Here is a 24,187-nt window from a genome sequence, read left to right on the forward strand (position 1 = left end):
ACCTATATCACCAATTATGTTAAGAAAAATGACGCATTAACTACAACAGCAGACTGACCTTTGTGTAAATGCTTGGAGCAGACTAACCTGTGAGCTGGAGTGTTCTAGGACGTTATATTTGATCTTTGAATGGCTGCAATCTATGGAACTCCAAAGTGTTCAAAATTAAATAAATAAATAGGTCAAGATGAAATAAATAACTATGTGAATAAATAAGACACAGATATGTAATGTGAGAATGATATTGTGAAATCATGGAACACATTTTGAAAACAATGCTCATTATTGTGAAATATATTGCATTCTGCTATATAAATTTACTTATTATTGTGAAATATTATTTCATGGTCATTATTTTTCACAATAACAGAGATTATTCCTGAGGCATTTTATTTATTTCCAGCCGTTTTTAGTCCAAAATGACCTTTTTTCAAAGTCAGTCTTTATTTCAAAATCCCGTTTTTCCCGATGGCCTATTTATTTCATAATGCGACTTTTCAGCAGAATGACTTTGTCTGTCAATCAATGTAAGTGGGCTGGACCTTTGCACCTATTGGCTTATCGTTTACCATCGACTAGTTTTCCTGGATACCGGCTCCGCGGACGGCTGCTACAGCTAGCAACAGCGTGCTAGGTCAAAAGTCACGGAGGATGGCGGACTGGTGTGAACTTCAGCCAGTTCTGCTCATTTAAGCAAATCAGAGAGGGATCATTTACCTGTAGATACTGTTTTGAGTCGTTTAGATGATGTTTCTGAAATGTCTGGATGATAATTGCTCTTCAAAATCTTAGCATCGATGACAGCATTGTCGAAGGTTTAAGATCAATTCAGCACCGTGTTCGTTTGGAATACGCCGAGGAAGAACAGTCTTCAAATGTTGGCCGTCCACGTCTAGAAATCCCGGTGCAGCACTCAGGACTTTAGTGCTGTCCGGGATAACCATCGGGGTAATTGCCGATACATTTTCTGTGTCTCCGAGCACAATTAGGAGGGAAATGACGGAGGAAGGTCTAAGGTAAGTTTATGCTGTAATTGAGCACCTGTGTGATTCTGTACACAGCATTGTTTAGATGTTGACCTTAATTATGACGTTTGACAATGAATTATTATCGCTTACTTTTTTTTGTTACTGTCTAAAGTGGGGCAGCTACGGCTAAAGCTATCGGCGCCATCTCGGCGTTGAGACACGTTTAGCAGTGTTAGCTGTTAGTGTGTTAACTCGGAGACTGGGGTCAGTGGAGCCTGTAGGAACCTTTTACACAGAGAGTAGACCCACCAGCTTTCCACAGTCTACTTACTTATCACATCTTGTTAGACAACAGGGTCATTAGTGCTTTAAATAGTACATAGTTGAATGTTTCATTGCTGTTTGCAGTTGATTGTTCTCTGATAATGCATAACAAGGTTGATGTTAAATAGCGAGTTTATTGAAATGGTTTTGTCTATTTCAGCAGCATTATAGATATCATACTTTCTCTGGTGTCTTCGGCAAAGCTAAAACAAGAATACATTTACATCCTTGGTTCTTTCAGCATTAATTGGAAAACTTTGAGATTTGCTGTGCGCCTCCCAAGCCATTCTCTTTTATCCCACCTGTCAGGTATAGATGGCAATACTTTAAACAAAGTTACATTTGTTATACCTGAAGAGAACCAATCCTGACCTAGAATGGGTGAATGAATAATTAGTTGGTAGCCAATGCCTAAGCAACTCACATAGGCCCTGGCAGACTCAATAAGTCCATCTAGGAACAGCTGCAGGAAACACCTCTTCAGTTTAGATTTAAAACATGTGCATGCTCTTTCAGGTTGATGAGGATTATGGTGTGGACTGGACAGGACAACATAATCGCCGCCCATCAAATGAGATCACCATTCCTGAGATTCAGCTCCCAGATGCACTGAATGAACAAGACCCTGCTGTGCTACCAATACTTCAGAATCACTTGTAGAAAGACATTATTACATTTAATCAGTTTCTATGTCAGGAGGATTTTTTTTTTTTTTTTTTTTTTTTTTTTTAATTTTTACAGCTTTGTAGCTAATACTGACTCAAAACAGCATAACCAATTTCATTTTCAACAAAACAGTGAGTGGCTATAAAACAGGATTTGTTTTATACAGCTGTCACTTTAATGATATTCATTTCTTGGTTGGATATACAGTACATGTCAACTCTGAGCAGATTTAATACAATGAACACAGTACAGTAGTGTAACATCTTAATTCAAATAATTTTTTCTAGAAATTTTTTTTTGTATCAGTAGCGAGTATAAACAAAACATATTGTGTAATTTATAATGTACAGTGAACAACTGATTTTGATATCTGAACTCTTCATCAGTTTATATTAAAAAAGCCATAAATGCTCACCTGTAGTGTGTATTTTTCACTGTCAAGTGTATTAAAAAGAACTAGAACTCACTAGATTGTCCGTTTCTTTGAACACTGAGTACAGTAATGTGATGCAAGAAATAAGAAATGGTCTAATTTTACCATGTGGTTATGGAATCAATCGTAAACCAGACCAAAACCTGAGTCAGTAGAGTTGAGACACACCTGAATGTCCATTAGAAATGACTCATAGGTACAGTAGTGTGCAGGAAGACGTAGTACTTCAAAACCGGTGGAAGACTTTGGAAGATTGCTGTTGACCACTTCCACAGTCATTTCTCGGCAAGACTTCCCATCCTGTCCAAAACTTGATGAGGGCTTTTTGTTGTGCACAAGATGCTGCAACAGAAGATTGTTTTAAACTATAATGACATCCTATATTCATTATTTTGAATCTTTTATAGAGAAATACCATAAAAGATGACCACTTACATACAGGGCACCAGACATTTTTGCCCCACTCAAATTGCTGTTGTAGCTTTTATAGATATTTTTATGTTAAAGCTAAAAGTAGTCTACATACAATTCTAGTGCAACTGATAATGCCACCACTTATGTATTGCATGGAGCAAATAACAAAACAAAATTATACTATAGTGTAGAACTGGGCGATAGAACGATAACGATATGTATTGCGAAATAACTTTTTCTCAATAGAAAAATTAAACTATTGTGATAGACCTCACCGCTCTTGTCCTTTTATAAAAAAATATATATATATCGTGATATGAAAAAATCTCATATCGCCCAGCTCTACTATAGTGTACTTTGTTAATGACCCAAGATCACTGGACTGTATGTAATTTACCAAAGTATAATCAGAGAAAACCAATGGCAAAATACCTATCGCAGCAGACTTACCATTTTCAATGAAGGACCGAAGGTAACCTGCCACTCTGCATTTATCCTCGAGAGCATTCCTCTTCTTCCTCATCATCTTCTGTGGCAGGCCACAGTCATTTTATAGCTTTACTTATCTTGTAGTCTTAAGAGCATCAGCAACATTAGGTGTATTTTTATTAAATGTAACCCAGCTGTTCAACTAACCCAAGCATACAAAACAGTATATTGGTGTTTTGTGTCAACAATTAATGTTCATCCTTCATAAATTAACCAAATAGCTTTACTATTCAGATGTTAAAAGATGTGACCTGACCTTACCTCACAACAGGGAGCAGTCTCTGATTCCCTTGGTAAGAAAAGAGGAATGATGTCTGATCTTTCTGTCAGAAGCGGCCATACCATGGTTTCCTTAAGCCCTTTCCTCAGCTGCTTGACTTGACGACTTGTTTGTGTTATGACCTACAACGGTGAGACCAAACCAAAACTGAAGTTGGAGTCTGTAAAGTGACACACACTTTAAATGTTAAATATTTAAAGAACATCCACTATACTAGTAAAAGCATTTTCAAATTATACCCACTTACAAAATCACTACGTTGAACTAAAATTGCTTTCTTTTCTTTCACATAGATTACTTGTCTTCCATATTAGCACAGAAGATAAGCCACTTTAAAACAGTCATGAATAACTATTACCTACAACAATGTAAATAGTAATACAGACATTAACCCAGAAGACAATTATTTTCTCTTACCTAATTTATAGAATTCTTTGCTATGATAAAAAACAGTATTAAAAAAAATCTGTGACTAAACTGATTAAAAAGCTCATATTTGGCAGACAGACAGACTAACCAAGCAATAATAACATATCGTTACTTACCCTGAACAGCGTTTAGTGGAGTGGAGCTAGCTGTGATAGCGTTAGCATTTGCTAACGTTAACCCTGTGCGGTTGTGATGAGAACTTGGACCAGGGACCACTTCATCTCCAGTACACTGCTGCAATACTCAGACTGAGGTGAAGACGTTCAATCTAAGCGGTTAGCAAGTTCTTTGAGTAACTCAGAAACGGACTTGTTTCCTGCAGCCATGCCCTTCACAAGAATTGATACACCTGTAACGTTATTCGCGCCCAGTGTTTTGCATTTGTCGGTGCCTTAAGTTTATTTTGAGCTGCATACTGCCGCCAGCTGCATAGGAGACGCATTGCACCATTAAACCTAAATCGACAATTCATGTGCTATTACTTATGTCTGAGTAAAGGAGCAACCAATCACACAACTGGCTCCGCCCTGTCTCTCTTGATTGACAGACAAAGTCATTCTGCTGAAAAGTCGCATTATGAAATAAATAGACCATCGGGAAAAACGGGATTTTGAAATAAAGACTGACTTTGAAAAAAGGTCATTTTGGAATAAAAACGGCTGGAAATAAATAAAATGCCTCAGGAATAATCTCTGTTATTGTGAAAAATAATGACCATGAAATAATATTTCACAATAATAAGTAAATTTATATAGCAGAATGTAATATATTTCACAATAATGAGCATTGTTTTCAAAATGTGTTCCATGATTTCACAATATCATTCTCACATTACATATGTGTCTTATTTATTCACATAGTTATTTATTTCATCTTGACCTATTTATTTATTTAATTTTGAACACTTTGGAGTTCCATAGCAATCCAGGCCACCCGTCGCCTCTTTGTTACTTCGGAAACATGGCTCGAACAATTTCTCTTCAACGACGTAATCCGATAACAACCGATCTCTTTACCCGTCGGCTTCCCGTGGCTGTCATGCGACCGGCTATTGCAGTTAATAATACAACAGCTTCTTGACATTTTTGTGTTTCTTTTTATCGCTGTATAACTGATTTTAATTGAAAGCCTGCGTGCGCTAGTACCGCTTGCCACGAGTTCCCAGAATCCTTTGCGGTTCTACCCGTGAATGACGTCACATTTTCAATCTCCATATAATATGCATGTTAAATTTTATATTTGGGGTAAAATATCAAGTCTTTTCAAGTAAACCGGTTCAAGTCCAATTCAAGTCCCAAGTCATTGGTGTAAAAGTCCAAGTCAAGTCACAAGTCTTAGAACATTTTTTCAAGTCAAGTCTAAAGTCATAAAATTAATGACTCGAGTCTGACTCGAGTCCAAGTCATGTGACTCGAGTCCACACCTCTGCTACAACATGACTTAATACCCAGCTTCATTATTTTATTAACAAAAAAATCATCCAAAATGTAGAAGCAGTGAGTGAAAATGTAAGTATAGACTTGCTGGTTCCTTGAAAATGAAAGGGGTAAGTAGCAGCCAAGTGCTGATCAATCAAACTTGATTGATGATCAGCAAGTATGAACACATAGCTTTGACTGACCAAAGTTTTGACAGTTTGCTGGTCTGGAGCAATCCATCTGATTGTGTTAAAGTCAAGAAGGAAAAACATGATCCTGATGCTGCACATTGATCTGGGAAGAGTTTTAAGGCCATTTCGAAACAAAGTCCATCATTCTGCAATAAGAAAGATTATTCACAAGCCCAAAACACTCAAGACAGTCGCCAGTTTTTCCCAGGACTGGACATCCCAGTTAATTCACCCCAAGATCAGAGGTCACACTTATGGGACAATGTTCTTTGGACAGATGAGACCAAAGTAAATATATGATGTGTTTGGTTTGCTGCAAACACCTCATACCAACCGTAAAGCACGGTGGACGAGGGATGATGACTTGGGCTTGTTTTGCAGCCATGCGACCCTGGGACCATGCAGTCATGAAACCGACCGCGGACTCTTCTGTATAACAAAGTATTCTAGAGTCCATTGCGAGGCCATCTGTCCAACAGCTAAAGCTTTTCCCAAAATGACTACAGCAGAATGGCTGTAGATGTGCTGCAGTGTCCCAGTCAAAGTCCAGACCTGAACAGTGAACTCAATGAACTGAAGAAAAAGTGTGAAGAAGAGTGGACTAAAATTGCTCCACAAGTATGTGAGAGACTGAAAAAGTCATACAGTTATAGTGGTTCTACAACCCATTATATCAACTTAGTTTCTCACACAGCTTCTGCTTCTTTGTTTTTGTTCAGTAATTAACAGCACAGTGTAATATATCATGTACTGTTCATCTGAGTATGTATTGCCATTCGCAGGCTATTGACTCCCCGTGTCCTGCTGAAGTAACAAAATTAGCGGCTTTCCAAACAAAAGTTGTTTTGTTGTTGTTGTTGTTTTTAATAATTCTCTCTTTTTCTAACAGTGTTGAACTGTCAGCATTGCTGTTTAGTTATGGTTGGCTATACAAAAGGAAGTGAACTGTTTCCCCCCCTTATTAACCTTCCTGCTGGAAAATGGGGTCTTTGATGAGTCACACACAGAAATCTTCTGGCACCTGCACAAATGGACCACAGTTCCCTTTCAATACTATTGTTACCACTTTAATAATGTTACACTGTTGCATACAGAACGCTTCACAGTAAGATTAATCACAAGAATGAACTAACAGGAGAACCAAAGTATTTATATGTAGATTTTCCTGCACATTGTTCCAAATCACAGCTAGTGAATTAAGTGTGAACAAAGATACATTATATTAATATTCAATATAGTAACATACACTCACTGGTCACTTTATTAGGCACACCTGTTCAACTGCTCGTTAACTGAAATATCTAATCGGCCACACGTGTTTAGGAACATGGACATGATTGAGATCACTTGCTGAAGTTCAAACCGAGCATCTAAACGGAGACGAAACTTGATTTAAGTGATTTTGAATGTGTCCGGTTTATTGGAGCCAGCCATTTTTCTCTTCATGTCCTTGCAGATAAAGATTTCGACGTTGGTATCTCACTTAGCCACCAGAGGGCAGTGTCTCTCATCACATTTACCTGCATGCAGTCAATGGCCTAATGACCTCTCTGATTTACTGCTGAGGTCAGCCTGAGACAACTAAGATCATTTGGGTCACGCTGGACTGCCTCACAGCAAAACTGTGGTGTGTTTGGGGAAGCGCAGCAGCCTAGATTAACACACACAGTGGGCCTTTATCAACATAGATGTGACATATGTACAATATGTCGGAAGAGATTTGAGCTCACCTCAGCTCATATCTCCCCGGCTGGACATGTATGGAGAGAGATTGCAGGAGTGGCGAGGTGCAGGCGGAACAAATAAAAGGTTATCAGAGAAATCCAGTCATTGCGCGACAGTTAATTGTCAGCTCTGGTACGAAGCAGGGGCACTTCTTTTGCCTGCTGATAAGGTTCGCGCTCGTGCGGTCTGTTGAGCCGTTGTGTCTGTGCACGAGGTTAGATGAAGGAAAGCGAGGCTCTGGTTGCAGCGACGGCCCTTAGGTGAGGCCTTTCTGGCTGCGTTATACAATGAAGGAACCAGAAGAATCTACATCCTGCACTTTTCCACATGTAGGCCTTACTAATGAGCAGCAGTTTATTGCAACAGTTTGGGCACACTAAATGGTTATGAGGTGCAGGTCAAACTCAATTCATGATACTTAAAACCTCCATTCAGTCAGCGCTGATTTGCATCTCATGCGCATCACTTCCTTTAGATTCTGGATCACTGCTGAGGAAATCACTTCATTTCTATTCTTTAAGGCTGCGCTAATCAGTAGCTTTTATTTCTTTGTTTCTTTGTATGTTAATGGTAAAAATGGAATCAGACACCAAAAATCACAAGTGAACAAACCATCTGAGGTCAAAGTCCACACCAATGATCTTTGGCAACCCTAACTCTGCATTTAAGGAAGAAATGAGAGGACTTTTATAATAGATCACCACATTGATACCATAGGGTAGGGTTGGTGCTCATCAGGGCTAAACAAAACTTAAACAACATTTAACTGATGTTAAGGTGAATGGTTAATGGACTGATTCTTGTACACCGCTGTTCTATCCAACTTGAGCGCTCATTGCTTTACACAGCATGTCTCAATTACCCATTAATACAAGCACTCTTTCTGTTTCTATCTGACATGCACATACTCAAAGTCCACATGTGGAGCAACTCAGGCTTCAGTATCTTGCCCACTGATATTTTCACATGCAGACTAAGGCAGCCAGGAATCAAACCACCAACATCCCAATTTGTAGATCACCTGCTCCACCTGCTGCTTCGGGCCTCACTGCTCTCATCAGCATGGTTTCGAGAGACAGCACTGTACCCTCTTAGCCCAGCAGACAGGAGCTGTTAGAGACTGATAATATGGAGCTGAAGAAGGTATCTGCCGAAACACAAAACAGAGCTAAAACGAGAGTGAAAATTTGACTTCTGTTCACAAAGAGGGTATAAATTCAGCTCTAAGTGAGCAGTAATGGTGCCAGATGTGTCGTTAATCAGCTGTTTGCTAACACGGTTTCAGCACCAATGGGGTGATAATACATCAGCCCTCTGATTACAGTTTGTTTGTGTTTTGTTTTGTTTTTTTCTCCCATCATCCCATCTGAAATCTGCCAATTTTTAGAACATTTGCTGCTCGCCACTTTACATAAAACTTTTATGGTAGAAAATTTGAGCATTTATAATGATCTTTGTGAAATTTTAGCTTCATATATCAAATACTTTTCAAGATATGGTGTGTTGAAAAGTGGTCCATTGACCCACTTTCAAGCCATTTTTTTCACAGCAGTGTTTGAATAGGAATATCTCAAAAACGATTAAAGATAAAAGCCTCAAATTTCCTTTCTTACCATCAAAATTAAGCAGAATCTGCAATTTAGAACAGATACACGGTAAAATGTTATGTACTGGTTAGTTAAAATGTGAAAAATAAAGTCCAGCACTCCTGCAAAGTCTCCTATTTGAACTGACACTAATTTAAAAAAACTTGTAAAACACAACTAGTGAAGAATGGTAGATACACCAAGAACAGTTTTTAACATAAAACTTCTGAAATAAAGAAAATCCTATTTTCATTCAACTTTCATGCAGGATTGAGCAAAAATGACAAGTTGTACTGAAATAAGACAAAAGAGTGCAGTTTCCAGATAACTCGCCAAATAATTTTGTTAAATATGTGTGTATTTTTTTTATTTTCAAGACCTGGATCACGCCATCTCAAATCATAAAGTTTTGTAAAATATTTTCTGGTAAACCATCTCCGATTTGCCAAAAAATTTCAAAGCTTTTATCTTTAATTGTTTTTAAAATATTCATGTTCAAACACTGCCTCAGACTCGCCCTAAAAGTGGGCGGATGGACCATTTTCAAAATATATGTATATATATCTTGAAATATTTTTGCTATATCAAGCTAAAATTTCAAATGCATTTCTATGCAAATCAGAGATGGTCGAACAGAAGGCTTGGTTGATTTTAGATGGAATGACCTTAATCAAACACCATAAAGCCCAATAAAAAGGACTTTATACTCAATGTGACGAAGATACAAGGAAAAATAATAATATCAAAGTTCAAAATTCTCCACTTTTAGCTGTCTCAGTGTCCGGGGTCACACTAGGACAGTTTCTTGGAACGGCGGTCGGTGACTTCGTTAGGTTCTTCGGGTGAGGCAGATGCTACTTGTGGGTACCAGATAACAGCTATACACACGCACATACAGAGCTGAGTGGCGTCAGTGTACACGTACTTTAAGGTAGTCCTCAAAGACTATTTATTTTTGTTTGTTGGGGTATATTAATACTTGACGGGTGGTGCCCTGATCAGCGCCTGATACTACAACTCGAAGCAGCACATGTGCACACTGATAGTGCATTTTTGTGCGCCCAGCTTGGGGTATGACTGTTCGGTTGCCACACAGCCGCCTGCAGGGGGATGTCAGTTGTGACTTTCCAGTAATAACAAGGGCGTGTTGTTTTCTGTGTGTGTGTGTGTATCTGTGTGTGTGTGAGTGAAGGAGCGAGAGAGAGCAACAGAGAGTTTTATTGCTAACTAAACAGACAGTCGTGATAAGAGGGCAAAGCAAAGGAAAAAAATCATGCAGTCGAATCAGTAATGTGAAGCTCATGCAATGCATTGACTCTGCCTCTGTGTGACCCTGCGGGTCAAAAGAGAAGGCCTTTTATTCCTCTCTTCTACAAATTCTGTGCCCACTTATCCCAGACTGGATGTTATTGCCCTTTATGCAAGTCATCCAAATATCATTAGGGCTAAACCCACCATGTGGTTTGGTTCAGAATGTGAGGAACGCATGGATGTCCCTCTGCTCTCAGGCCCAACATGGGGCGGCATAACTGTCTGTGTTCTCACAGAACCGAAGGTGGAGACGCAGAGAAAATACAGTACGTGCAGAACATCAATAAACCTTTGGGATGTAGCACTCACCAGACTGAAGTGGGTCTTTCCCCCCACACTTCAGCATGCAGTCATTTAGTCTAAATGCTGTTGGTTATCATTGCTAAGGTTGGCGATCGCAATTGTGTAAAGACTGAGGCAAGGAAAAAACATGTTACTGATACTGAGAGGTTTTTTTAAAAGAAATCTGTGGCACGAAGAATATGTTCTTCTTCCCGATGCATTTATTTTTCATCCTCTACCTCCTCTGAGTTTGGCATTGTTCCAAAGAGGAAAGAAAAACATCTTGGCTTTCTTTTTCTTCTTTTTTCCTTTTTTTTTTGCAGTTTTTTTGCCCTCCTCACTTTCCAAGTAAAAAGGAAGAGGGCAGAGCTGAAAGATGCTGTATGTGTGTGTGTGTGTGTGTGTGTGTGTGTGTGTGTGTGTGTGTGTGTGTGTGTGTGTGTGTGTGTGTGTGTGTGTGTGTGTGTGTGTGTGTGTGTAAGGAAGTGTTCTCCTTGGAAAATAATGGCAGCAAAATCACATTAATGGCCAAACATTTCCTCCATTTTTTCCCCGTGCCCTATATTTATAGTCTCTCTGTCTCACACACACACGCACACACACAGTTTGCATACCACTGTGTTTATTCACTTTTTAGCCACTTCAGTCATGTGGTCTCCATAACAGCCTTGATTTTATTATGTATGGAGTCTTGGTGGAAAGTTGGAAGAAGTGCTGATTTATTACGTTCCTGTGCTGGAGACGGGCGTGTCCAGAGGAATTCTGTTTTCATGTTGTCCGTACATCTGTACATACATCCCTGAGCATTTAGGTCATTCTGTTGAGTGAATTTCTTAATATTGCACAACCTTTTACTTGGGAGCTGTGATCCGCTTATTAGATTTTGCTGGTTGTGTTTCAGGGTGAACTACAGTATGAGCTTGTTTTTGGCCCAACCTTTACTCAAGAATTCAAACACTAGGTATGATATAAACTGTCTAATAGGGTATAATATAGACTCACCAAACAGTTTACTGGGTATACCTGTTTGGCTCCTCTTTAATGCAAATATCTAATCAGCCAATCACATAGCAGCAACTCTGTGGATTTAGGCATGTAGACACAGTCAAGATGACCTGCTGAAGTTCAAATCGAGCATCAGAATTTAGAAGAAAAGTGATTTAAGTGACTCTGAACATGCCATCATTGTTGGTGCCAGACAGGCTGGTCTGATTATTTAGGAAACAGTTGATCTAATGGGATCATTTTCAATAAATTCACTTCTAGGGAAAAGAGGAAAAAATATAGTGAGTCAGATGATGTCAGAGGTCCAAGTAGAATAGCCAGACTGCTTCAGACTGATAACTGTGGTTATTTGAGTTCAACAGGAACTCAAATAATTACTTAACCCTCCTGTCGCGTTCACCCCACCCCTTACTTTAGTGCTCCCGGTCAAAATTGACTGGTCTGTTTTAACAGCTCTTAAATTAGCATAACAAACATTTTTCACCACCAAATTCAGTTCAGTGGTCATTCAGTGGGCCGTTCAGTAGGTCGCTCAGTGGGTCTTTTATTTGGTCCTTCAGTGGGTCGTACAGAAGAGGATTTCTGAAGTGCAGATGAGCTACAGCAGCAGAAGACCGCACCAGGCACTAAGAACACAGAGCTGAAGCTACAGTTCACATGGGCTAGTTAAAATCGAATAGAAGATTCAAAAAATGTTTCCTGGTCTGATGAGCCTCTACTTCTGTTGCAACATTTGGATGGCAGGGTCAGAATTTGGCATAAACAACATGGTTCCATCATGCCTTGTATTAACGTTTCAGCCTGCAGTGGTAGTTAACGGTGTGGCCGATACTTGGCCTTCTTTAAACTCCACAGCCTATCTGAGTCATGTTACTGACCATGCCCATCCCTTAATGACCACAGTGTGTCCATCATCTGATGGCTTCTTCCAGCAGGACAAAACACTGTGTCCCACAGCTCAAACCATCTCAAACTGGTTTCTTGAACATGGCAGTGAGTTCACATTACGAACAATGCAACACTCACAGGATGTGGTGGAACAGAAGACTGGCATCATGAACGTGGGGCTGAAAGATCTGTAGCTACTGGGTGATGCTGTCATGTCAGTATGGCTGACATGACAGCCTATAAGTGAATGCAATTCTGTATGTGAAAGGGGGTCCAAAGTATATGTACTAGCAAGGTGGGTGAACCTAAAAGTATTAGCCAGTGAGTGTGTATTTACACAGTTGGTGCAGACAGCTTGTTGGATCCCAACAAGCTGTTTTTAAAGATGTGATCTAACGACTCTGATATGCTGCTCTTTTAAGGTGAAAAGTCATTTTTCGTTGCAATTCCAAGTCATGTGTGGGTTTTTTTTTAGCTCATATCCTAAAACTGCATGCTGCTTTACGAATGAAAGGTCACCGGTTTCATTTTCCAGAAGAACTGGGGAAAATCGTCAGTGAAAGTGAGCATGCCACTCTTAGTGAGACTTTGAGAAAAAAAAAAAAGTAAAACTTCAACTGCTGCGGAGTCAGACTGATGCATTCAAGATCCATGCTAAAGTACGAGCTTTTACTGTAAAGAAACATCAGAAGAAATAACAGTTTGAAAACAGATCTACCCAAATTAGTCCTGCATGAGTGAAAAATAAACTCTGAGCTTATGGTGACACTGAGAGGTTTCAACTGACTTTTCTCACAATTGCGAAAATATATGAATAAAACCACATGATTTTTGATTATTTTCTCAGCAGAGCCTTCTGCTGTTTGTTGTTTGCTGTCACTTCAGGTAAGCTCGTGGCTGAAAATAATCCCAGTAGTAACAGGATGAGTGGTTGCCTGGTCTGAAAACAAGAACAGGTCTAGCATCAACCTGATGTTCAGAAAAAAAAGAGTGAAAGTTTTCAGTGCCGAGTTGTGAAACTGAGAACAGACTTCATGTTTAAGTTCCCAAGAACTGATTCAGATTGCAGCAAATTCTCCGATTCACACGGCTTCTTGGTCAGATGCACATAAACATAGAGTAAGTGTTGTGAGCTTTAAATTGGCTTACTGGAAAAGCCTTACATCTCAACTGTTCAGGCATCACCCCGAGTATGTCGACAAGGATTAATCACTTTGTTCACTTTAGTTTTTTATGTGTGATGCATGGAAAACCAATAGGTATGCCATACGTGTTGTAAAGCCCTTGACGTGTTGGCGAGTGCCAGTACTGGCTCCATTTCTGTACAGACCTTACATTGAACTTTGAGCTTTTTCTCTTTTGACACAAGAGGATCAATCAGTCCAACATAGAAATGCAAGAAAGTGAAGTGGCCGCTTGAGGCCGATTCCAAAAACACTTCACTTTACAGCAGAAATGAGCGTATTTAAGCAGTGTTTTGATCTCTGTAGCTAATTTCCCAGCTCAGATCAGCTGTGTGCAGGGTAACCAGATCACAACCAACTAACTGTTTGTTTGGGACAAAGTGGGACACGTCAACAACGCTGAGAGTCTGAAGATTTCATATCTAACTTAAAAATTTGGGATTAACAGGCCAAACACATCATGTTTACAACTCTCTTGCCAAGTAAAAGAAAGCTAAAGTTTGTTTCTGTGGTCTTATGCGATAGTCTTTCAGGTTTCAGTTCAGTTTGATTCATGCCATTTTTTGGACCATATTTGATATTTTTATCCAGTTATGACACATATTCGGTGTCACTTCACATCGTATTTCCTTCCTGTGCGAAACCAACAAACTAATTAGCAAAAAAAGCCAAAAACTATGATTTCTCACAATGTGCTCCAGCTTCATATTCTTTGTGGTAGTTTCCATCATATTCAACAAAATCTGAAATGTTTGCGACTTTTTGGTGACTTGTAACTTTCCCTAATGAGTATTGCATTAGACAATGTAACCCTCTTCTTTTGATTATAATAACAAAAGTCTCCCCTTTATAGACAGTGGGTACAACGATGGAGTCGTGTGTGCCTATCCTGCAGTCCTAAGTCTGGGACATTGTCTCAAGATGTGGAACAAGGAATAAAAATGCCTTACAGACCCACATGAAGAGGGGCAGCCTAACTATGTATGGTTATGACTAACAGATGAATCTAGCGCTGCATTTTGGGTAGACCTAAGGGGGTCTGTACTCACTGACTTCTTGAACAGGCTGGCGCTGACTGCCCGTGAGAAGCATTTTCTTAAGTTTTGTTTTCAATTATCAAAATAAATAAAATAAAAATAAATTTGACAACTGTGTTTTCCTTTCTAAAAAAAAGGGCAAAAGTCAACTTTTATCATCCTAGGCAAACTGCCCATTTCACTACAGCTAATACCTGTCAAGCAGTATATCTGATAGAAAACCTCATTTGTTATAAGACATATATCATCAGTAACAAATAGATGTCGGATATCTCTCATTTTACTTTATGCTTTCACAGTTTGTATTTGTAACACTGCATCAGTTGCATGATGCGCAGACTGTGGTGTAACAGGTTAGAGTGAGGATAAAGTCGCTTAACTACAGTTTATTTAGAAAATGAATTTCAATAAAGAAGACGACGGGAGTTGAAAATTTCTGCCCATTTTGGCTTTCTCCTTGAAAGCACGAGCGGCTTCCACTGAGAGGAAGGAATGAATCTTTGCACCACAGTGCGCCGCTCTCTCTCTCTCTCTGTTAACTTCAGACAAGAAGCTCGCTCGGCAGTTTCTTTCCTTCCCTGATCTATATGACAGCAATCATTTGGATAAGACTGTATTTATTTATTTATTTAATCACACTCTCGATCTCAACCTGCCCCTAAAATAACAATGACAGATCGGGTACCGTTTTTTAAAATTTGTACAGGTGCATGTACACACTTGTAATGAATAGAAGAGGTAGGAGTAAAAACATTAACTTCTGTGCTTACAAAGTCCAGCCAAAATTATTCTGGCCTGTCCAAAATCAGCCTAGGATGAATGCCAAAGCATTTGGCTGTAGCCTTACCTCTGCTGACCAAATCACTGAACTTGACCTCTTGATTGCGTTTGTGCTACAATATGGATTTGCTATGGGTTTAATTATACTTTAATTATACTAATAAACCATCCACAAAGTCTGTGCTGCAAATTTTGAGTACTTTATTAATATTTCCTATTTCCTATTGGAAGCACCTGCTAACCAAGCTGTCTAGGGTTACCAAATTACTAAGGTGAAAAAAGCAAACAAGGTGGCAACAGCCAAAATGTTACAAGATCGAGGTTTCAGATTGGGTTTCCCTGGAAAAACAACCCATAGATCAATTTCCTGTTTTTTTTTCCTGACAAAAACAACTCCACCACATGCTGTAGCCTCTGCCAGGCTTTCACCACACACACTTTTCTGTTCGATTCAATTTTTTTTATATAGCACCAAATCAGTTGCTTCAGATGATCACCTACGAGTCAGGTTTTGGCAGAAATGGGAAGGAAAAACTCCCTTTTACAAGAAGAAACCAGACCCGAGGAGGGAGACAGGACTAAAGACACGCTGTAGAAGAGAGCCACAGATGATTAATAACTGATGATTAAATGAAGGGTGGCGTATAAATACATAGAGAGTGAAAAAGGTGAGTAAAGGAGAAACACTCAGCCTAAGCCTATTGCAGGCAGTGTAGCCCTATCGTAGCATAACCATGGAGAGCCAAGGGAGGAATCAGGGTCACCTGATGCAGATCTACCTGCATGCTTTATCAAAAAGGAAAGTTTTAAGCCTCTTAAAAGTAGGCAGGGTGTCTGTCTCCCAAATCCAAACTGGTAGCTGGAGAAATACCGTCTCTCTTTCTAGTCCCTGTCAGTACTCTTGCTGGAGCATTTTAGGACAACCTGATGATAATGAATTCAAGTTCAAGTAATAGATGTGTGAATTATTTTTTAAACATCACTCTGAGACAGGATGTTTCTGATCTTAGAGATACTGCACAAGTGAAGGAAAGCAGTCCTAAATGTATTTGATTAATATACGCATTGAAGGACATATTCTGGTTGTTAGAAATTGGTCTTGGATAGTTCAATCTTAGTTTCATCAGACAGATGAGGAATTTGCCTCCGATGCTCTGAGCTCTTTAGTGAGGAATATCTGGCCACTCTGTCATCCCAGCTTGCTTGATGGGTGGAGGCAGACATGGTTCTTCTGTGTGCGCCAATCTCCATCAGAGGACCATTTGGTTCTTGGCTACCTGTCTGACCAAAGCCGCTTGTCAGTGAGTATTTTGTTTTGGGAAAGCTCAGAAAATATTTAAGAACTTTTACATTTAAGACCAATATCAGCTACTTTGCTCCTAGGCAGATATTTTCTTGTATGCTCCACCACATCAGTACCTTCAGAAAACCCTGTTTCACAGCTTGGTTCTCACTTTCAAAACCATCACCTATGACACAGGTATGCATTTCTTTCACATGTGTAGTAAATGTTATGAGGGCACAGGCCCCAGTCAGGCTATAGTATCATCTCAAGAAGCCTTTGTAGGAATAGGACGTCTAAGAGCTTTGTTGTCATGACAGAATTATCTTATTGGGATATTTCATTATTTTAGTTTTTAAAATAATTTTTCCAAACAGTTTGAAAACCTATTTTTGTCATTTCTGATTAAACGTATGACTTGATGATTTAGAAAAACGAGTCAAATACATTTTAAGGTCAACAGGGAGCATAGGAAAACTTAAAAAGGTATGAAAACATTCTCCACTTGCGCGGGCGCAACATATAAAAGTTTAAACACTTGTAGAGAAAGTTAGCCACCTGACTACTGCTCAATACACGAATGTGTGTGTATACGAACGTGGTTTTAAATGTCATTGTGTGGTGCTCCAGTTCAATGTCTTTGTGGTTTCCTGAACATTTAACATCTCAGGCTTTGCTGAGATCACACACATAGGCAGCACATGAAACACTGCCAATTAGATGAGGCACGTTAGATGAGCAGGTTTGCGGATAAACCAAAATGCAAGTTTCATATTAAACTTTGCGACTAATTGTGCAATAGTGTGCGTGCACGCAGGACTTTCTGCAGTCGTACAGCAAAAGCATGACGCTTGTGTACACATGTGTTTTACGCATTTATGAGTTGGCTGCGTCATTAGAGTGTAGGAATATCACGATGGTTATATTGTGTAATAGGTGCTCATCTTCAGTCAGACAAAGTTTGTGTGTGTGTGTGTGTGTGTGTGTGAAGCGAGCAGCTCTTTAGCTCGAAGATGTGCCTTCACGCCTCTGCAGCGGGGCATTTTCTCAGTAAAAACCACAGACTTTCTGATCACAGCTGGAGGCAGGGGGACACCTGTCGTCCCCTCATCAGCCCTGTGGTCACCCTGCCCTACATACAGCAAGAGGCAGACAAAAAACATGTCTAACACAGCAGACAAAACTCTATAATACAGATAAGATCTGATTAGAAAGGTTCACATCAGGGATATGAGCTGCACTGCAGGTGCAGCAAATACTGACGCCACAGGCTTCATGTATTCAAATGTTTGCAGCACATAAAGATTTTGTACTTGTTTTTTTTTTGTTGTTTTTTTGCACGTGAACACAAAAACAAAGTCAAAACTATTAGATCTAGAGCCTCTGCAGGCCTCTCCTCTTCACTATCATCTGAAGTGTCTCAAGCACAAGCGCACAGTGATATTTTTATTTCAAGTTTTGATTGGGTGGACAGAGTATGAACATTAGCATGAACATCCATATGAAGAACCCGATAAGTTTACTCACCTATTTTGTTTGCTTTAGTGTCCATTTACTGCTGAGGTCAAGATCACTTGTCTGAAATGGCCAGACGCTAATGGCTAACTTAATTTGCAGTGTGTGTGGTGTTTCACGTGTGTCCCATATGGTGTAGCGGGCTGGGCTTGTTTCGACTTATAGGGGTGGGTTTTCGGGCAGCTGTGGTGCAGGTGGTTTGAGTCCCCTGGCTCCTGCTGTCCACATGTTGAAGTGCATGTAACCCCAAATTCCCTCAGATGTGTCCGCTGGTGTGGACCTGTGTGTCAGTGGGTGCATGTGGCAGAGTGGAAAAGTGCTATAATTAAGACCAGTTCGTCTTAAAGCTTTTACTCATGTCTGAAAAAGGTGTGAACGAGATTGGTAAGTGGAATGGAATAAGATGGAATAAAACCATCTACGAGTAATTCTGACTCTATCAGATCCCATCTGAATACTCTCAAATCAATTAATCTGCATGTGAATATGCAGAATCTGTACCAAAAAGGACGGGATTTTTGGTATCTCTTTGTCTGATTGTAGTTTAAATCCAATTCACAAGTCGTCTTTGAGGTGGCTTTGGTTGCATGTAGGTAAACTGATCATTTAGCTTAGTGAGTTACACAGTCACCTAACAAGGAAAAGATTCCCAGGTTGATCACAAGAAGATTCACTAATCCCTTTGGGGTCCTTTCAAGAAAGACACTGGCCATGAAAACACTTTTATGGCCCTTTGTGAATCGAAGAAGAAGCCAAATTAGTTTTCATCGGCCCGTTTAAATCTATTTACAGCAGAGGGTAGACCCCATTCTTGAAGCCACTTTTTGTTTAAGATGCACAATAAAGTTCATGAACATAAAAAATAAAGCTAATTTAACGTTCCAAAGTCCTACAACCACTTATCGCAATTACGGCGATGAAGAACTGGGATTATGTCCGAGTCTTATCACCTAGAACGTTCACACGATAAACTTAATTAATGGAACAAAGATCTGGAATGTGAGATCTCTGCAGAGGACCGGAAATCAGCAAGTGTTGGAGTTCATACTCAGACGGTGAATGCATGCCTCAGATCGCCACGCCATTATTAGTAATGCGAACAACTGTATGTAACTTCTGCCAAGGGAAATTGTTCACTAATTGCACAGATGTTAAAAGAACAACATTTTAGGTGCAGAAACATATAAAAAAAACTTATCAGAGCAGATTATTTAACAGCTATTTCTACTTGATCACAACTAGAATTAAAAAAGAAGTTCAGTCTTTTAAGAAAAAGAAACTTAAACATTTGTGAATTGGTTATGATTTGTCATATAATGAAAAAGAGCATTTGTGTATTTTTTTTTTACTTCAAAATGAACACACAGTTGAATAAAAAGACTTGACTGACTTTGCGCATGACAGCCACTGTGCTGTGGTGGCAAGCGACACAGTTGCAGACAAGTATTAAGGTTACGAGACATGCAGAACAAGTACAGGTGGCCAGTGTGCATTTTGTGTTTGTTTGCGTGTATGTGTGTATATTGTGGTGACAGTGGGAGCTGCATTTCCGCCGGTGCGCAGGTGCATTGTGACATATAGCCCCGGCACAACCTTGATCTCACACACACACTTTCAGATGGTGCGATAGGTGTCATCTCCAACCACTGCGATGGTGGTATTTTCAGTAGAGATACGGGGAGGAGGGGATTTCACAAGAAGAGAAGCCTCAGAGGTAAAAAAGCTCTCTAAACGAAGTGTGCACATGTGATCCAGGTGTGCGTCGTCAGTAGGTGTCAATTTTTCTGGAACGGCACAAAGAAAAGAAATGAAAACGGAGGCTGATTGATCTCCCAAACTGACTGAAATACTCGCACGTTCCTCTGCATGCATGAATGCTTGTATCTGCGACACATGCGCTGCTGCTGCGGTCTTCTGGCTATATCTCATTATGTTTGTGGTTTTTTTCTTGCTATTTTCTCCCCCCTCCACTCACCGTGTGCACACTGAGTAAAATGTAGCTTGTCGTCTGAAAAATGGGAGTGCCACAGTAAACCACATGCAGATGCTTTCTAGCATTAAAAAAGACAAAACATAACGTACAGATGTATATCTTGGCCACATCTGCCTCCAAAATAAATGGCGATGGTGCATAAAAATACCAATTTATGTGAATGGGCGCATAGCAAATGAACAGAACAGTGCCAAAACTGGAGCCCAGAGACAAAATTAAATGGCCAGTACCCTCTTAGTCATGGTGACTTCATGTTTTTTTCCACTGCCTCCCACCTCCTCCCACACAAGGGAATCTGCAGTTTGTTGTCCTTGTTCATTCAGCCCCTTTCAGCCATTCAAGTTCCCAAGGCTGTTTCATTACAGAGAGCCCACTTAATAGGAGGCACATCCACACAACTGTGGATCAGTTCTGCAACAGCTGAGTAAAACATCTGCTGGGATTCCAGCCAGGACGCACTGGAGTTGATTTAGACCGACGTTTGACATAAACCGATAAATCTGTTCATTCCACTTCCAGAAAAAGTCCACCCTCTCCACATACTGTTACTCTCAGAAAGCCCCCCCACCTCCCGCCCCGTTTTTTTCATCATCTCTTCTGCGGCCGTACCTCCACCAGCCTTCTATGAATCAACCCCCCCCCCCCACACACACACACACACCCTCCTGCTCTATACAGCTGTTCCTTTGCCTCATGTTGCACATTCTTTCATTCTTCGGGGCTCAGGCTGTCAGGGACCCATTACAGCCCTTCCTGCTGGGTGTTTGTGTGTGAAAGAGAAAAAGGCGATGTAACAATTTGAGAGGAATCTAGAGGCTGAAAGACAGTACAGCTGCAAGCAGTACACAAACACGCACACACACCTCCAGCTGTTTGTCTCTCACCAATTACTGTGGTCCCTGCTTGTCCTGTCCCCTCAAGTGCTTCCCCCAGTCCCATGAGCACCTTCCCACTCTTGCTATTTTTAGCTTTAGAGACGAAGCGAGACTGGGGCCCCTTCACGGCCTAATTACAGCATCCATCACGCAACTGCCGTGCTTTACCTCCCCCTCCTTTGCTTCCCATGCTCAGAACTTACCCTCGCTGTCCTCTTCATCTTTTGGGCACAGGTTCAGGTAATATACTTGGGAATGCTAAACAAAGGAAAAGCGCAACACAAAAACAGGCACCGAACCGACAAACAACAAAGCAATTAGCTGGTGTTTGGTCTGGCTGGAACAACCGTGACCTTTCAGGAAACTCCCCCTTCCTGTTAGAGACGGGTCGACTCGCCGCTCAGGCTGTTTGAAAGCTGAGAAGCACAACAGCCAGCATTCTTGGAAATACGTGAGCATGTTTGACACAGTTGGTTGATGCCTTTTTTTTCTCTCTCAAGTAGTCGGCACAACCTACATGCTAACCTTTGTGGTCTAGGCAGGAATGGCATTGTTTAATTTACTTGTTGTTTTTGGTAATGAGCCTCGATACTTTTCTCAAACCAACCAAGCATCAGAAAAAATCTGAACGCTGTGAGATTTCTAATCTTGTTTGCTTAGAGGATGAGTCTGTATTCAGTCATTTTCCAGCCAATCAGCCAGAAAATATCACAAATGTTGATGCAGATCAGATCGCTGTCTGTAAATAAAAAGTTCAGTGATTTTCCCATAAAAAAGACATATTTAGTCTGACAGCTTTTCCTTTGTAATGTGTTGCACCAGTTCCAGCTGCTGCTACATTGTGATTGCTCTCTCTAGTCCAGTGTGCATATTTAAGATGCACACTGGCTCTCTTCCACTGCAGGAAGAGCCAACACTAATCGTGAGTATTGTCTCCAGTGCTTAAACTGTTCAAAAAATGTTATGAACATTCAGTGCCACAATTCAGTTGGGGCCTTCTGTAGTTCGAGAAAACACCTGACAAAGTTGGAGAAGCTATTTCTTTAGACGTTCATCACAACCTTTACACCGACCTTTACAGTTTAGACAGCAACATCAGTGTCAAATCTTAATATAATCCTCCCGACTCCCCATTTAGTTGGTACTTAAGTTGTTACTAAACAAATCTAATCCAGGAACAGTGTCACCAAGTACTTGGTTGAATAGTTATGTTTCTGTAAAATCTGTCTTGACAAAATCATAGAAGAATCCCAGAGATTACTTTTGTTGTTGCACTACATACAGCAAATCAGATGGAATTTAGCTGAACTGAATTGAAACTTGTTAAACTACATGCTTACACTGTATCCTCTGAATGATGGGTAATATATTCACTCATACTGTAACACTCACGCACGTCTCTCCGTCCTCGCTAGCTCGTTTTCAGTTGGTTCAGAACAAAAACTAGCTAAAGCTACCACATCATCTCTATCATCCCTATTCTTTCCAAGCTCCTTAGATCCATGTTCTTGCTGAGCTTCACTGGCTTCCAGTGAAATTCAGAATTAATTTTAATAATATATAAAGCCCTACATACCCAGCCTCCTGTGTATACAGCAGACTTGCTGAGACGTTATAAATCCTCAGGGCCAGATCATCTGATCAGGGTCTCTTAACTTTTTCACACTCTTATTGTGAAATCTGAGGTTATCATGCTTTTTTTGGTTGCAGGTCCTAAACAGCCTTCCTCAGCCTATACAGTCGACTGAAAAGCAAACAGAAAGTGAATTTCCCTCCCTGAGCCTGGTTCTGCCGGATGCTCCTTCCTGTGAAAAGGGAGTTTTTTCTTCCCACTGTCACCAAATGCTTGTTTACAGGGGATCGTCTCGTTCTCTCTATTACAGTAGCGTCCTAACCATAAAATATGAAGTGCCCTGAGTTGACTGTTGTTGTGATTTGGCGAAAACTAAACATTAAAGTTATACAAACACTACATAAAATATCTTTGCTGCCATAACTACTCAGATTATCCAATGTGTCTTAATCCAAAGATGAATATAGTCTCCGATGTTTAGTCAGACCGTTAAATTATTAAATATTTTCAGCTTTTAGGCAAACGCTAGTTAACATTAATGGGGGAAAATAGTTGTGTCCATGTAAGGGCTCTTCTTTACCGGCTTTGCTCTATTCCTCTTTACCCGTGAGACCCTCTCTGTACACTGATAATCAGGTGGTTCTTAACACACTCAAAATCTGGTTTCAGTTTAGACGTCACTTTAATTTTGTAATGCCGTCTTCCCCGGGTCCTCTAAGCGAAAACCATTTGTTTCCCCCTTCACTTTTGGACTCGACATTTTCAGTGTGGTGTGACAAGGGTATAAAACAGTTCAAACATTTATATGTGGATGGTGTTTTCGATAGTTTTCCCAACTTGTCTTCTCGTTACAATCTCCCTGTTACCCATTTGTTTCGCTATTTTCAAATTCGAAATTTTGTTGCCAAGTGTTTCCCAAATTTCCCCTCTTTACCTCCAGAACAGCAGTGGGAAACTACGTTATCATTTGTTCCTCATCACAGAGGAACCATTTCGAAACTCTATGATGCTATTCTGTCTTTTAGTAACCACTCTAATGTTAAGCTTAAGCGTACATGGGAAGAAGAACTGGGATTTCGAATACATGAGGAGTCTTGGGAACGGGCTATAACGAGGATACGATCTTCCACCTCCTGTGCTCGTCTTGGACTTATTCAATTTAAGGTCATACACAGGGTGCATTTCTCTAAGTCTAGACTTTCTGAATTGTATCCAGAAGTGGAAAATAAATGTGATAAATGCCATGGTTCTCCTTGTCACCTTAGCCACATGTTTTTTCTGTGCCCTGAGCTACAAGGTTTCTGGACAAGGTATTTTGCTATTATGTCAACTGTTCTTGGGGTAACTCTTCATCCTTGTCCTCTGATTGCTGTGTTTGGGATTCCTGCTCGCTCACTTACACTTGATTCCACACAAAGGGATATTATAGCCTTCACATCCCTATTAGCGAGACGTCTAATATTGTTGCATTGGAAGTCTGCTAAGTATCCTACTATTTCCCGGTGGCTTAAAGATGTCATGTTTTTTTTAAAACTTGAA

The 24,187-nt window shown here is 40.2% G+C and overlaps 2 long non-coding RNA genes across 2 annotated transcripts; one reads left to right on the forward strand and one right to left on the reverse strand.

Annotated features, from left to right (window-relative positions):
* On the forward strand, window positions 1-2,424 carry LOC146669519 (uncharacterized). The gene is made up of 2 exons (XR_014911719.1): window positions 1-1,016; window positions 1,809-2,424. It is a non-coding gene; the product is annotated as an uncharacterized LOC146669519 (long non-coding RNA).
* LOC146669520 (uncharacterized) lies at window positions 1,993-3,329 on the reverse strand. The gene is made up of 2 exons (XR_014911718.1): window positions 3,256-3,329; window positions 1,993-2,733 (listed from the first exon to the last, which is right to left on the reverse strand). It is a non-coding gene; the product is annotated as an uncharacterized LOC146669520 (long non-coding RNA).
* Window positions 3,330-24,187: the final 20,858 nt, after the last annotated feature.

This window comes from Rhamphochromis longiceps, linkage group LG5 (assembly GCF_057381845.1).
Source record: "Rhamphochromis longiceps isolate RC_006_pf linkage group LG5, R_longiceps_female_GT1.1, whole genome shotgun sequence".
Taxonomy (NCBI): domain Eukaryota; kingdom Metazoa; phylum Chordata; class Actinopteri; order Cichliformes; family Cichlidae; genus Rhamphochromis; species Rhamphochromis longiceps.